Genomic DNA, 14,796 nt, shown 5'->3' on the forward strand with positions numbered 1-14,796 from the left:
TATTTAGTCATTGTAGGAGCAGCTTCAAAAGCCAGTGTTATTGTACCTGATAGTCTGCTGTGGCCCTGTAGGAGCTATTTTGGTGTTGCAAGTGGGTGTGTTTGGATGATTTAAGCAACAGAGGCAGATGTAGCTGGCCTGAGTCAGTCAGACAGTGAGGCACCCAGCATGGCTCAGACGGTGCAATATATGAAGCCCAAAGCTATGAGGCTGCAGGGATGCTATTGGCAGTCATAAGACGAGCTGGTCAGAGCAATGTGTTCAGCACCGTCATTACTCAGTTCATGTGAAGCTCTCAGTTCATCTAGGACTCGCCTTAGCCTGCAAATGATTCTTGTGGAAGCCAAATGTCCCCATTTGGTTTCCACTGAAGCCGATAGCAAAACTCCAGGACCTCATTTTCCCATGTGCCACGCTGCTGCTCCCTACGAGGAACCAAATTACTCAGCACCACAGGATCTAGCCACCCTACTAGGTTGTTTCATTTAAACTGAATGGGATGTTGTCCTAGTCTTGTTAATGGGATTGACTTGTTTAGTGTGATGCAAAATAAAGTCAGCATCCCACCTAGGCTGCTGCTGAATGTGCAGCCAGGCTGACACTGAATAGTGTATAAACAGGTTTGGAACAGGCTGGCCAACAGGGACGAGGGGGGAGAGAAGCAGAGAAGAGGGAAGCAACTGCTCCGGGACCCAGCAATTCAAAAGGGGGGTCTTGGATGCTGCCGCCACTGCCCTTTACATTACTAACAAAACCCTGCATGCTCTGGGCAGCACTGAGGGCTGTCTGAGAAGGCTAGCTCCAGCCCTGCTCCGCCCCTTCTGCCTGAGGCCCCGCCCCATCTACCAGAGGCCCCGCCCCTTCTGGGGCACGGAGTCCCATCCCCCTGCTCGCTTTGCCAGGGGCTTGGCAAATCTCTTGGCTCCACTGGTTCGGAATGATGCATTTTGAAGTGTTCAGGGGGTTATAATCACTTCTGTGTTTCTCAGTACATTTAAGAAGCTCCAAACTGAAGCCCTTTTGTGCTAGGCACTGCAAGCACGTAGTAAGAAACAGGCCCTGTCCCCAGGCATTTACACAGACGAGGTAAGTCATGCACACTGAGAAAATAGTTGGAATCACGCAGTCGGCAGCAAGGCACATAAAGTGCACTAAGGCCTGGATTATGAAACCGGTAGAAGTATAATTGCACATACTCACTTGTCGTGTTATGTATTTCGGCAACTTGACAATTTAATTAAGAAAACCAAACAACCCTTATTTTGAACACCAAAATCAGTTAGTCCCCAGTGAAGACTTACTCCCCAAAAAGTTTGCTGGAGCTGAAATAGCGGAGCACTTAAGCTCTGAGAAGTCAACTTTGGTGGTGGGGATGCGTGCTGCATCTTAAATCTGAAGGAGGAGGAGAGAATTACTATTGTTTAAATGAATAAAATGGCACGTGGGCTTTCACTGAATAGTTGCCATTCGAATTTTTGCTGTGAAATGCCATTAGTGTTGGGGAGCACATGGAGAGGCCAGAAGAGAGAAATTGGATCAGTCTAATGTCTAATTTTAACTACATGTGCAGCATTTAATATAGAAGCAGCTGGTGCTGTATAAATCTCTTGGCTTGTCAAGTAGCCCAAGTGCACCACTAAATCAAGCACATTCATTTAAACCCAAAGCAATGGTTTCTTTTTAACATACACTTGACTGAATGTAAATTGGAGCAATAGTTTCACAAAAGCATATGGCGCATGTGCAGTGCTCAGAGTGCTAGAATTTCATGCCATTTAATTAGAAAAAATAGATGTGATTGATTTATTTTGCTGCCTAATGATTAAATTACATGCTTGTACCTACCTGGGTCTGTTTACAAGTGGTGGAAAACTTTTCTGGTCAGTAAAAATCTGTAACCCATGCACTTTGGCTCAGGAAATTCCTTGAACAATGCAAATCACTGTGAAAGTTTTCGAATGACAGCCACTTATGATCTGAGACTAGCTTCTGGTAGTCTCTCAAGTTATTGGATGTCCTTCTAATTACTTAAGATAAATCTAGGAAGTGATCTCAGAGTGTGCTCCAATTTCTGGATTTTTTGTCAGCTGACTCCCTATATTCCTAGGTAGAAAATAGCTAAAAATACATATGGACTTGAATTTTCTGTCTGCCAGCATGATTACTGAGAGAGCTCATCTATTAAATTCTGACATGGCCTATGAACAAAATAACCCATGATTGCAGGAGCACAAAAGGAAAAGGAACCACAGCCCAATGTTTAACATAACCCTCCACGCCACTGCAAATATGAAATAGTTGAATTTGTCTGTTTTGACTGCAGTAAAAAAGAAGCATTTAAGAAGCTAGTTCTGAGTTTTCATTAAAAACAAATTGGCAGGATTGGTTCAGATTCCAATCTCTAAGAAATAAAATGCCTCCCCATTATCCTGTGACAGCAACAGCAATTCCTTGATGTCTAACAGCAATGGAACGGCTTGGTTTGAGAACTGTCCCTCCTTAGGCATGATGGAACCTAACAAATCCACTCCTGCCAGCAGTTGTGTGCTCACAATTTCCCTTTGACATCTGGAGAGCCAAATGGGAATGGAAGCTTCATTGCTGGAAAAATATCTCTAAATGTTGTTCAAAGAAGTGAACTGCATGGATTGATGGATACACAAACTGATTGCATGGATTGATTGACTGGTACCTGAGCATATTGTCTTATCCATGAAAGCCTGGTACTTTGTCCTTTGGTAATGCAAGGTCATGAACTCTAGCAATAAATTAGATTTGTGGCCATTTTCACTGTGTGACAAGTTATGAGCTACAACAGTGGCCAAACCGAAGCCTTTAAAATGTGGAAAATAGTTGTTAGAAAGGGGGGAGGGGAAGGTCAGCTATTATAAAGTCTTGGGCTTTTTTAGGCCTAAGTTCTCAAAGGTATTTAGGTCCCTGATCCTCAAAGGTACTTGGGTTTCAGTGTGAGTTAGGAACCTGGATATCTTTGAAGAGCTGGGCATTAGAGCAGTGGTGGGCAGCTTGTGGACTGAGGGCCACATATGGCCCATTGGGATTCTATGTGTGGCCCACATTTTGTTCACTGCTGCCCATGCGCAGGGGGTTGCCAGATTCTTCTTGGGTTTTGGCCATGTATGTTTTTTCCTACCGGTTTTACGAAAGTGACGTGTATTTAAAGCAAAGGCACGTGAGGTGGGTGCTGATGGCCGCGAGCTCCCTCTGCATCCAATCAAAACACTCTTACGGTTCAGTCAGCAAGCGCAAATTCAAGGTGCACAATCACAGTTAGCAAAACGACACTATCCTGGGAGGCCATCTTGGTTACGACAATCTTTCAGCTCACTGAGATAAAGGAGGGCCACTCATGCAGCCTGCTCACTAGCCTAGGGTGCCCATCGCTTCATTAGAGCCTTCAAGCCAAGAATCTCAGCAATTTTCTTTTTAGTAACATTTTTGTTACTAGTTTTATCATAGTGCCTAGGAGCCTCAGTCCTGCACCAGGGCCTGCATTGTGCTAGGCACTGTACAGAACAGAAAGACAGCACCTGCCCCAAAGAGCTTACAATCTCAGACAACAGGCGGCTACAGGGGCTACAGACAAATAGGGGACCAGAAGGAAACAGTAAGACACTGTTGTGCCGCTTGACTGGCGAGATCTCTGCACAGCAGCAGGCTGATGGTGGTCATGTTTTTTGTAAGCAAAGGAGGGGTGTGAAGGACAGTAATGAGGAGCTCCGTGGATGCACGGGCTGGGGATCCCCTCTAAAGCTGCCTACGCTGCCCCTCATGATTTGCAGACTTAGTCTGTAACAGGAGGGTTAACTTGGCTACCCCTCTGAAATTACTCCAGAAGTAAGGTAGGTTTCGTTATCTCCATTTCACAGATGGGGGGTGATGGAGACAGACAGGTTACATGTCATTTGGGTATTGTCTGGGGGGGGGGGTGTTCAATAACATTAAATGACCACATTTAATGCAAGCCAGTGAACCACCAGGCCCTGCCTTGCACAAAACAATATTCGCTTTAGAGAGGTGATGGGTTAACTAGCTTAAAATTAGAGGGCTTTAAAATAAATTGAGACGGCACTTAATTAAAATGTTTTCACGGGATCTTTTCAGGGAGCCAACTTCATGTCCAACCTAGCTCCTGTAGCCAGTGGAGTTATACCAGGCATGAACTGGCCCTGCCCTGTAGCTTTTGAAACACCAGCCAGGGAATTTATGTAACAGCCAGGGCAATTCAGAGGTCACATTTTAGATAGCAGAGAGCTTTCATGTCGTTCCAATTAATTCAACAGAACTTTGGCAAAAGACAAAAAGATGTAAGAGAGGGCTATAAAGTTCAGTGTTTCCTAGTCTGTAATAACGAAGTAAATGGGGGGAGGGGAATCCTGAAATCAGACATAAATCACTATGGCTTTAGCTTCTATGTCCAGAATGGGAGAAAAAATTTTTAAAAAAGTGAGCTTACATTTTGGCTGTAAAATAAAAAGGGCACTTTTCAGCCGCACTATTCCCTTGGATTACCACCACCAAGAGTTTGGATGTATGTTTTTTTTCTTTAATTGAAGGATGGTTGCCTAGTCCAGAGCCCAAGGGAGTTAATGGGAATATGCCCATTGATTTCAGTAGGCTTCTTTGGACCAGGCTTCCAGGTTTACTGCAGTGGGGGAGGGTTGCCACTTGCTGAGCTGCAGCTTATGAGTAGACTTGACTGCTTCCTCTCGGGGCCAGGGAGCCTCTTCTTCCTGCTGCCCCAGAATACAAGGTTGGCATTTTCTTGTTCCAAAAGTGCCTTTGGCCCTCAAAAAACTTTATCTGCTAATTAGCCTCTTGTGAAAGCAGGCTGTGAAGTAGGGATGTAACGGTGTATGTGATTAAACGATTCATCAATAAGTGGATGCTTATTAGTTATTGTTACCGGCTACACACAAACCCCACCCTCCCACAGTGGCTCTGTGAGTAAATTTTTTAAGTGGGCAGGCTGGCTCAGTCCCCGGCTTGTCCAGGGTCCCAGTAGCTACTCCAGCTGTGGCTCTGCATTGAAAGGGGCTTGGGAGCCGGTGAGTAGGCAGAACTGAGCCAGCCTGCCTGCCCGCCCACTGGCTCCCACATTACTGTCAATGCAAAGTCACAGCGGTTAACTGTATAACCAACAAAATATTTTGGGGGAGGTCTAGGTTGGATATTAGGAAAAACTATTTCCCTAGGAGGGTGGTGAAGCACTGGAATGGGTTACCTAGGGAGGTGGGGGAATCTCCATCCCTAGAGGTTTTTAAGTCTTGGCTTGACAAAGCCCTGGCTGGGTTGATTTAGTTGGGATTGGCCCTGCCTTGGACAGGGAGCTGGACTTGATGACCTCCTGAGGTCTCTTCCATCTCTGATTCTATGTTACTGGATTACACGCATTTTATCATCCTGACCGTGGAACATGGCTCCCTCCCCAGAGCCCAACTCAGCAACAACAAAAGGAAAATCCAGCCTGGTCCAGAGACCACCTGCCTCTGTCTCAACCTCTTATCCTGCCTAGGTACTCAGACCCTCTGACAGATAGGCACCTAACTCACATGCTAGTTTTCCAGGGGACCTATGTGCCTTTTTACCTGTCAGCAATGGGCCTTAACTTTGAGGGCCCCAGAGTCTACATGGGGCATCACTATGAGAACTATCCCCTGGTAGTGTCTGCTCCCTGAGGTGAGACAAGTGGCATGGTGCAGGTGGGATGCTCGCTGTCTCCCTGACACCTTTCTCCTTACTGCCACTCAGTCTAGCTGGGTTATGTCTAGGCTGCCAAAGCAGTCTGCCCCTTTCTCACTGTGGCTCATTCTGCCATGGACCCAGGACTCACAGCCCTATTTGGGGACTGCAGGGGGCCAGGCCTTAGAGCAAGAGCTGCTCATGCACCCAGGAGTTGAGGAATAACTGCTTTGGGCATTTCAGTAGAATTGGACTGTTCCATCGAGTACAGAGCCCCAGATGTGAAATTCAATATTAAACCCCCTCCCACCTCGTCAGTGTATTACAAGCCACCAGATGACCGTCGCAAACTCTTGGTGCACCACCAGAGGAAGAGAAATTAAAAGGTTGCTCACATTTCAGAGCCACCAGATACATTTTGGGCTCCAACTACCCAGCAGCTTGACTTAGCACCGAGACTTGTAAAGACAAGACTCCTCCAGACACACCCATTTCCCGCTCAGGACTGGAGCCTGCCTGAGACAGTCGGACTAATTTTTCTTATGTTCAGATCCCTACTTGTGAGTGATGGCATGGCAGGAATGTCAGCTGTATGGGAATACATTTAAAGCATTTTATTCCCATGGCTTTATGAAAATCCACAAAGCAACATCATTTACTGGAAGGAAACAAGTGTCTGATGTGGGCTGGTGAGAGAGAGCAGTGGCAGAAAGTTTGTTGCTTATAATTTATTGCCCTAGACCTTTTGGAGTGCTGGCAAGATGCCAGCTCCGGGTAACCATTAACCAGGACACCTTCAAACTAGGAGCAAGAGAGATAAGAGCAGTAAGCAGAAGGCGCAGTAAGTGGGACACTTTATCTGGAATGCTAAGAATTCTATGTTGGTATTTATTTAGTATCTAAAGAAAATGTGAGCTACATCTCTTCCGTTAGCACTGAAGAATGTAGTAGATAGCTAGGATTTGTTGGAGCCATCTGGATGGTTTACTGACCTAGGCTATCTCAGATCAATCTTGTTAATATTGTCATTGACAGAATAACAGTGTGAAGTTGCAAGGCCCTGTAGTGTTGTACTTTTAGATCAGAAGCACCAAGAATTCCCCGTAGAGGGATGTGTTTTGTTCCTGTTTTAAACAGCTTGCTTAAAAACTCTTGTACTGGTCAGGCGCTAGAGCAATCTCACTTTTCTGATTGTTTGCCCAGTGCTACTTTAGCAAGTGATCTTGGTTCTAATAATAATCGTTACGCTTAAAAGACAATTAGTACTACGCTGCTGGAACAGTTTATATACAGAAGGGATGGGGAATGCGACAATTCCCACTAGAGTTGCTTGGCCAATTACATCACTCCAAACCTGTGAGTAAAGCGTCAGTACAATACACGTAGGAGGAGCAAGACTAAAAAGGAAAATGAATGAATGAATACTCAAGATGTGCCACCTCGTAATCCTACAGATGCACAGGAAGCAGGAGGCGTGGCCTCTCAACATGCAGCCTGAGTGAGGTATATGGAGAAATCATTCTGTACTCTGATACTCATGGGGCCCCAGCAAGCTGACATGGCTAATCAGTGTATCCCTGGCCAGTGCGCAAGAGGCCTGGGAGAAGAGGGCAGACAAGGGGTGTGCGGGCCACAGGTGGAACTCCAGTGGGCTGCACGGCGCAAGTTGCCCACCACTGTCATGTGACCCACTGCGCCAAAGGAGGGCCACTCCTGCAACCCACTTACTAGTCTTGGCTGCCCATTGCTGCCATAGGACTTCACCCAGGGGAGAGAAAAGAGAAGCCCAGGTTCAAACAATAATGGCACCTCTTTTAATTCTTGACTTGGCACTTAGCTACTACAGAGATGAGTGCATTAAAAGTAGACATAAGCCACTCAATGGTTAGGGGCACTTAACATTAGATTGTTTTAAACACTAGATAATGTGCAGTAAGGGAAGAATTCTTTATGGGCTAGGGGATAGACTAGGGTTCTTTCTTCTATGCTCCTTTACTTTAGGGTGCAAATGTACAGCCCCGCTCCACCACAGGATAACTAGTGCACCTGCTTGTCTTCCTTGACTTTGCTTTCCCACTTATCTGAGTGACGGGAATAGGTCTGTTATGACAGCTACTGAAATGCCTCCTTCTGAGCCCAGGGTGTTTACTGCAAGGAAGGGGATAAAAGGAAGGTATTTTTGCAGTGCGGCTCTTTTGTGGCCCGGGCAAGTCTGTCACCCTGCTGTCCCTTTGGCTCAGAATGGTGGTGGATGGTGAGTTGCTGAGTCCACAGAGAAGTAGCTGGATATACCATTCCAAGAGCCAGTGAGGTGGTTGTGGAAGTAGATGGTGCAGTCCCAGTGCCACACTGGTTACAAGGCAGTCAGAAATCAGGTGATTTTGTGTTACTTGCACCAACACAGCAAGTATGCAAAATGAGTGTAACTTACATTGGCTTGAGATTCTGTGGCCATTGAATTCTATCGATGGGAGTGTTTGCTTAGACTAGGGTTGAATTTTGTCACTGGCAGCGTGACAGTTTGTGTGTGTATGTGTGTGTGTACGTACGCGCGTCACACTCTTCCCTTAGTTGCTTTCCTGCTCAGCAAACCCTTTCCCATATCCATTAGCATGCAAGCTACACTTATTTTGAAGCCACCTAAATAACGCGATGCAAGTTATGCTGCTTTTTTACTCACAGACTTCATAGCCAATTTACAGTTAATGTGCAACACACACCACCATTTATCCCCCCCCCCCCTCCGACTCTGGCTCAGGAATGTCTAAGCCTGAGCATTTCACCTGTTTCCTTTAAGGAGCTTTTGAGTGAATTTGGCTTGATGAGTCCTCTGTTGTGTCTGAAGAACTCAGAGAAATGTCCGGATTCCTATTCTAACTCAAGTAGCCCTAGCTCAAGTCAATGGAATTTTCGTGTGTCCTGTGGCTGGAGAATGTGGCCTAAGGAATTTAAGCTATTACTCACCTCTTGGTATCTGATTTCTATCATGAGTATTTGATTGCAGGGATGGCAAGAAAAGAGAGACCGTTTCAATCAGCTTTGACCTTTCTCAGACTGGAAAAACAGCTGGTGCAAAGGTTACAAATGGCTGAGGCCCTTCCCCCTGAGTTGTGTTGTCAGTTTGTTTTGTTTCTGAATGACACCTCAAATTACATCAATTCAAACTCTTGGGCAGATCTAATGAGTTTCACAAAAGAAACTTTCCCAACAAAAAGGAGTCTCAATGTTAAAATAGTTTAATATAAAATGGAATGGAATCTGCCCCTTGAAACACCTGGGTATGTTCACTTGTAACCTAAACGAGTTCATAGGATGACTTGAAGTCAAGTGTTTACCATTAATGTGATCAAATTTTGGGTTGACTGGCCCAGTACTACGCACCACCTGCTACTTACTAGACTTACTCCAGGAATCAGTTCTGAGTCCATTTCTGTTCAATATCTTCATCAATGTTTTAGATCATGGTATATAATGCACTTATAAAGTCTGTAGATGATACCAAGATGAGAGGCATTGTAAGTGCTTTGGAGATTAAAATGGAAAATGATCTGGACAAACTGGAGAGAAGTAAATAGGATGAAATTCAGTAAGGACAAATGCAAAGTACTCCACTTAGGAAAGATCAGTCAGTTACTCACTTACAGAATGGAAAGTGACTGCCTAGGAAGGAGTCCTGTGGAAAGGGATGTGCTGGTCATAGTGGACCACTAGCTAAATATGAGTCAACAGTGTGTCACTACTGAAAAAAGAAAGCGCTACTCATTGCTACTTAGACCTCAACTGGAGTATTGTGCCCTGTTCTGGGCATCACATTTCAGGAAAGATGTGGAGAAATTGGAAACAGTCCAGAGAAGAGTAACAAAAATGATTAAACGTGTAGAAAACGTGATTGTGAGAGAAGATTGAAAAGATTTTGGGTTTGTTTAGCCTGGAAAAGAAAACTCTGAGAGGGAACAGAATAACCATTTTCAAGTTCATAAAAGGTTGTTATAAGGAGGAGGGAGAAAAATTGTTCTCTTTAACCTCTGAGGATAGGACAAGAAGCAATGGGTGTCAATTGCAACAAGGAGGTTTAGGTTAGACATTACTGTCAGGGTAGTTAAGCACCAGAATAAATTGCCTAGGGAGGTTCTGAAATCTCCATCATGAACATTCTAAAGAGCAGGTTAGACAAACACCTGTAAGGAATGGTCTAGATCAGTGGTCACCAACCAGGTGATCCTGACTGGTTTGGCCAAGAGGCTATAAAGCACAGCACTTCAGCTGGTCCTCCAGATTGCTGTGCATCTCCTGCCCTTTGCCTTGGAGCTGTCCCCTCAGGAGCCTCCGGCTTTCTGTGCAGGGCAGGGGAGGGGTGCTCTTGCCAAAGTGCCCCCTCTCCCTCCCTGTATCCTATCTCCACTGAGCAGAGAGGGGGCACAACAGGGGTTCGGATGGAGGGAGTTTGCTGGCTGCTTTTGGGAGTGGTGCAGGGCCAGGACAGGGGTGAGCCTGCCTTAGCCTCACTTCACCACCACTCAGGAGCCACCTGAGGAAAGTGGTGCCCAGCTGGAGCCCACATCCCAAACTCCTACCCCAGCCATGAACCCCCTCCTGCATCCCAAGCCCCCTGCCCTAGTCCCGAGCACCCCTGCATCCAAACGCCCTCCCAGAGCCTGCATCTTGAATTCCCTCCGGCACCCCAACTGCTTGCCCCAAGCTCTGCTCAGAGCCTCTCACACTCCAAATCCCTTAATCCAAGACCAGAGCCTGCACCCCAACCCTCTGCCCTAGCCTGGCGAAAGAGAGGATGGGGAAGGGAGGGAGGATGGAGAAAAGAGGGGGCGGGGCCTCAGAAGGGGCAGAAAGGAGGCGGGGCAAGGATGTTTGGGTTTGAGGTAGATTTTGAATTGTACTTAAATTCAAAAAGTGATCTCATGCTTAAAAAGGCTGGAGACCAATGATCTAGATGATATTTTGACATGCTATGAGTGCTGGAGACTGAGAAGTAATCTAGTTGAAAGTCCCTTGTAGTCCTACAAGTCTATGATTAACAACAAAACTCAACTACTGTGTGTGGGAGGATGTTCTTTGTCTATGCGGTATCTTGTATTTTGCTGCTTTGTATGCTCCAAGGCTGTGTTTCAGTTCAGTCAATTCAACATATCTAATATATTTCCTGTTGTAATTTAAACTAATGCTAATCTAAGATGTACAGAATGACCTGTTGCTAATTTGAGAAGTGTTGAATGTGGTTGGATACGAGCCAGTCCAGTGTTACATGCTTATTCTGCTACCTATGGGGACTGTGAACTTGTATGCCCTCAAATCCAATCCTGTCCAATCAAGGTATGCCACAATTCAAGGTCTGCAAAATATATGGGGACCAAATGTCTCTTTCCCCTAAATCTGGAATCTGAGACAGAGGAAGTCAGTTTCCGATGGCCTAGTAAGACCCTCAGTTTCCAAATTGAATCAAGGACATACCAACTATCTAGTTCTCCTTACCTAAGGGAGGCTATGTGTTTATTGAAAGGAGGAAAATCTGGAAGATAAAAAATGCCTGATCATTTAGAAAAGAGGAGGCATACAGCAGGAGGCCAAAAATACAGGCAGTCCCCGGGTTACGTACAAGATAGGGACTGTAGGTTTGTTCTTAAGTTGAATTTGTATGTAAGTCGGAACTGGTACATATTGTAGGGGAAACTCTAGCCAAACATTTCTCCAGAGCTCAGTTTTATTCTCCCACACCTCACTTCCCTCAGTCCTTTATTCTCAAGTTGAGGTGTCTGCTGAGAAAAGCCGCTCCGCGTCTCCCTGGTGTGGGGGGGGGGGGGCTCCCTGGTCTGCTGGGGGGAAGCAGCTAGTGCGGGGTTGCCTCACCCCGTTTGTAAGTAGGGATCCGATGTAAGTCGGATCCATGTAACCCGGGGACTGCCTGTATTTGTCTCTTACAAGAGGAATCCCCTGAGAGATGATGATGGGGGTGGGAACTTGAAAAAATGTAATGCAAGATTATTGTTGTGGTTATTTCTCACTAAGTCTGAATTAGTCAAATCTGTGGGTGCCATGTTGTCTTCTCGGCAGGTTCAAACATCCTGGTGAGCAGAGTGATGGGGTGCAGAGTGTCTGGGTCAATAGACATGCTGGACGATACGCCTCAGAAAAACAAGGATGAATCCAAGGTTTTTCCTTGGTTACCCAGTGGCAAAATCCTTGTGTTGCTCCCTCACAGCCCATATTCCCTCAGCAACAACTGCCTCTCTGTTCTGGGAGGCCTAGTAGCTCATTCAGAGTGAGCTAAATTCTGCCTTCTTGGCATACGTTACTTCAGCTGTTGGTGCTTGATGGCGGACGGCTGCTTAGCTGAAACTGAGCTAAGTCTGACCTTGGTAGATGAGATAAATCAGTTACTGGTTTCCTGGCTCTTCTTTCCCTCCTCTGTCCCCCTCCCGTTTATTGCTTCCTACTTCTGTGTCTCATTCCAGACATAGATCTCAGAGCACTTATGATATAATCCCTGTGAGGTAGGTGCTGTTATCCCTGCTTTACTGAAGAAGAAACTGAGGCCCACAAAGATTAAGGGCCAGGTTGTCCTGAGCCCTTGTACAAGGATCTTTCCCTCTCCTGCCCCTTCGTGCAAAGGCCAGGAATAGTTGGTTCCCATGCTGAGGATAGTGAAGGGACTGCTCTGTCTATCTCCTTTGCCATGCCCATCATCCCAAAGGAGGGGCAGAGAGAGAGAGAGTCCTAGCCTATGACACCCTCCCCTAGCTGGAGAGTGGACCAAACCCAGGCAGGGGAGCATGCCCCACTGTAATGGCTTCTTGTGTTCCCTACTGAGCAAGAACATGCAAGCTCAAGGTTTCCTCCTGTGCGGTAGAAGAAGTCAGCCCAAGATCTGGGCACAGTGATTAGGGGTACTGTGTCTGTGTGAGCCTCAGAGCCTGGAGGCCTGGAGGAATGGAACTGTCTGCACCCGCTATACAAGGAAAGGGGAGAAGCCCCCTTGGCCCAGTCTCACTGATATAAATTGCCGTGTTACATATCCAGGGTAAGGTGCCACATACTGGGTTTTGTATGTGAGAGAGCGGAGAAAGGAGGGCCCGGAGTTCCCGGAGTTAAAGAAAGCTTCTGGGCCCTGCTTTACCTGCAACCAATGTCAGGCATGGGTGGTTGGTGAAGCTTCCACTTGCGGAGGCAGTAGCTTCCCTGCTCCCTTCCTGCCCAGACCCCACCCCCTTCCCACTGTCTCCTTCCTCTCTTCCCTGCGCATCCTGGGTCCTTGCTCACTGCGTGCTTGTCCCCTTCCAGTCAAATCCCAGAACCCAAGCAAATTATTTTTTAAAAAGCCCTCCACTTTTCTGCAGTTTCTTTCTCAACAAAATGGAGCATGTTTTGTACCATGTGCCACATAGGCAGAAGGTACCTAATTAACAGCACTAAATGTGGGAATAAGGAATGTCAGTCACAGGTTTATTGGATACCCTCATAGCTGACATGCAGGCAGCTTGCAAATGCCCCAGACTCCTCTCACTGATCCTGGGCAACACAGAATGGCAAGCACCAGTTAAAGCTAACTGAGAAATCTCTGTCCTTTCTTCACACAATCAAATAAGGTGTCAGGCCTCATCCTGAGCTCTCAATTGCCCCGACAGGAAGAAAATGACTAGAATCAGACTGCAGAAGTTGCCACTTCATTTTCACTTCTTCACACAAACAAGTTGAGGGTTTCCTATGTTGATTGTTTCAACAGCAGTAAGCACCTCAGACAATGAATAGTAATTGACAAGGGACATGCCAGTAAAATACAAGCTGGCTGCTGCTGCTTTCACAACAACACCCATTCGGCTCACAGAACCAAGAAGGTAACATGTTCCACTGAGACAGCATGATGGTGCCAGCTTTATGTATCAGACTGGTGGATCCAATAGCCCCATGGGTGAAGGAACCAAATCCCCAGCCCTGTACTCACCAGTAAAACGTAATCTCCCAACCATTGAAAAGAGTTGAGACCTATCCTACCAATAATGTCTCTCTTCCTTGCCACCATGTCCCTCCTCCCTGTGCCCCCCGTTTTCTTCCCTCCACACACCTTTCTCCTCAGGCTCCACTATTCAAGATCAGTGTCCTCCCCAACTAAGCGCTCCCCCTGCCCTGCCCATCACAGATTTTGAAGTTGTCCCGGCTCAGGCCACTGCTTACTTGTGGGAAAGCTTTGGAGGGCTCCTCTGGCCCAGGTGAAGGAGGATCCATTCCTCCTGGCCATTTATTGTTCTGCCCAGTCTCACTTAGCAGGCCAGCACAGGGTACCTGCTGCCACAAATGCTCCGGCCCTCCCTGCCGCACACACACATAAGCCTGGCTGGCCTACCTGCATCTTTGACTAGCCCTTTGAAAAGTGATGATGGGAGAGGCCTGGGGGAGCCCTGCTTTCACCACCTCTACCTCTTCCAGCAAATTGCTCCAGCATCACACAATGGGAGGAGGAGTCATCCCATAATGTCCCAATCTGAAAATCTCCTGTGCCAGGGGCCATGGGTACTGCAGGGATAATGCAGAAAGATGTTGAAATTGTAAAAAAACACTTTGCAGAATTGCACTTCTCAGCACTTTCCATCTGATGACATCAAAACACCGAACTAAAACCAATGAATTTACACAAACTCCAGTGAGTATTATTCCATTTTTTTGGATGGAGAAACTGAGGCACAGGAGAATTAAGTTCCATATCTGCTTTTTTTTTTTTTTTTTAAATAAGTGGAAAAGCTCCCCTTGAGACCAAGCCTTAAAGGACAGGTCCAATATAATACTGGAAGTCTGTGACAGGAAGGCCATTAATAAAACCTCTAATCTTCACATGTCTAGCAGAGGGGAGCACAGGCCACTGGCTGCACTGATGTGGAGCAATCTCCCTGAAACCCCAGCCTCCCCCAGTACAGCAACTTGGCGGAGACGCTGTACCTGACCCCCTCTGTGCCAGGCCTACCAGGTGTGGCTGGGCAGGCTTAGTCCGGCATGAGCTAAGTGTGGAGCGGGTTATTGTGAGGGGATCCGGGTTTGTGGCAGTCTGGTGTGGGCGGCTCAGTGGGAGATCTGGATGCACAGAAGCTCGGT

General features: G+C 46.6%; 1 protein-coding gene and 1 long non-coding RNA gene across 2 annotated transcripts in view; one reads left to right on the plus strand and one right to left on the minus strand.

Annotated features, from left to right (window-relative positions):
* The window catches only part of MYOT (myotilin), a 62,296-nt gene extending 60,335 nt beyond the window's left edge, over positions 1-1,961 (minus strand). The window contains exon 1 of the mRNA XM_089769473.1: positions 1,846-1,961. The gene's annotated coding sequence lies outside the window, so the exon portion shown is untranslated. The remainder of the gene's footprint in view (positions 1-1,845) is intronic.
* LOC142818737 (uncharacterized) overlaps positions 1-14,796 on the plus strand; it is a 132,629-nt gene that overhangs the window by 68,798 nt on the left and 49,035 nt on the right. The gene's annotated exons all lie outside the window — the stretch shown is intronic.

This window comes from Pelodiscus sinensis, chromosome 16 (genome assembly GCF_052426305.1).
Source record: "Pelodiscus sinensis isolate ZL-2025 chromosome 16, ASM5242630v1, whole genome shotgun sequence".
NCBI lineage: Eukaryota > Metazoa > Chordata > Testudines > Trionychidae > Pelodiscus > Pelodiscus sinensis.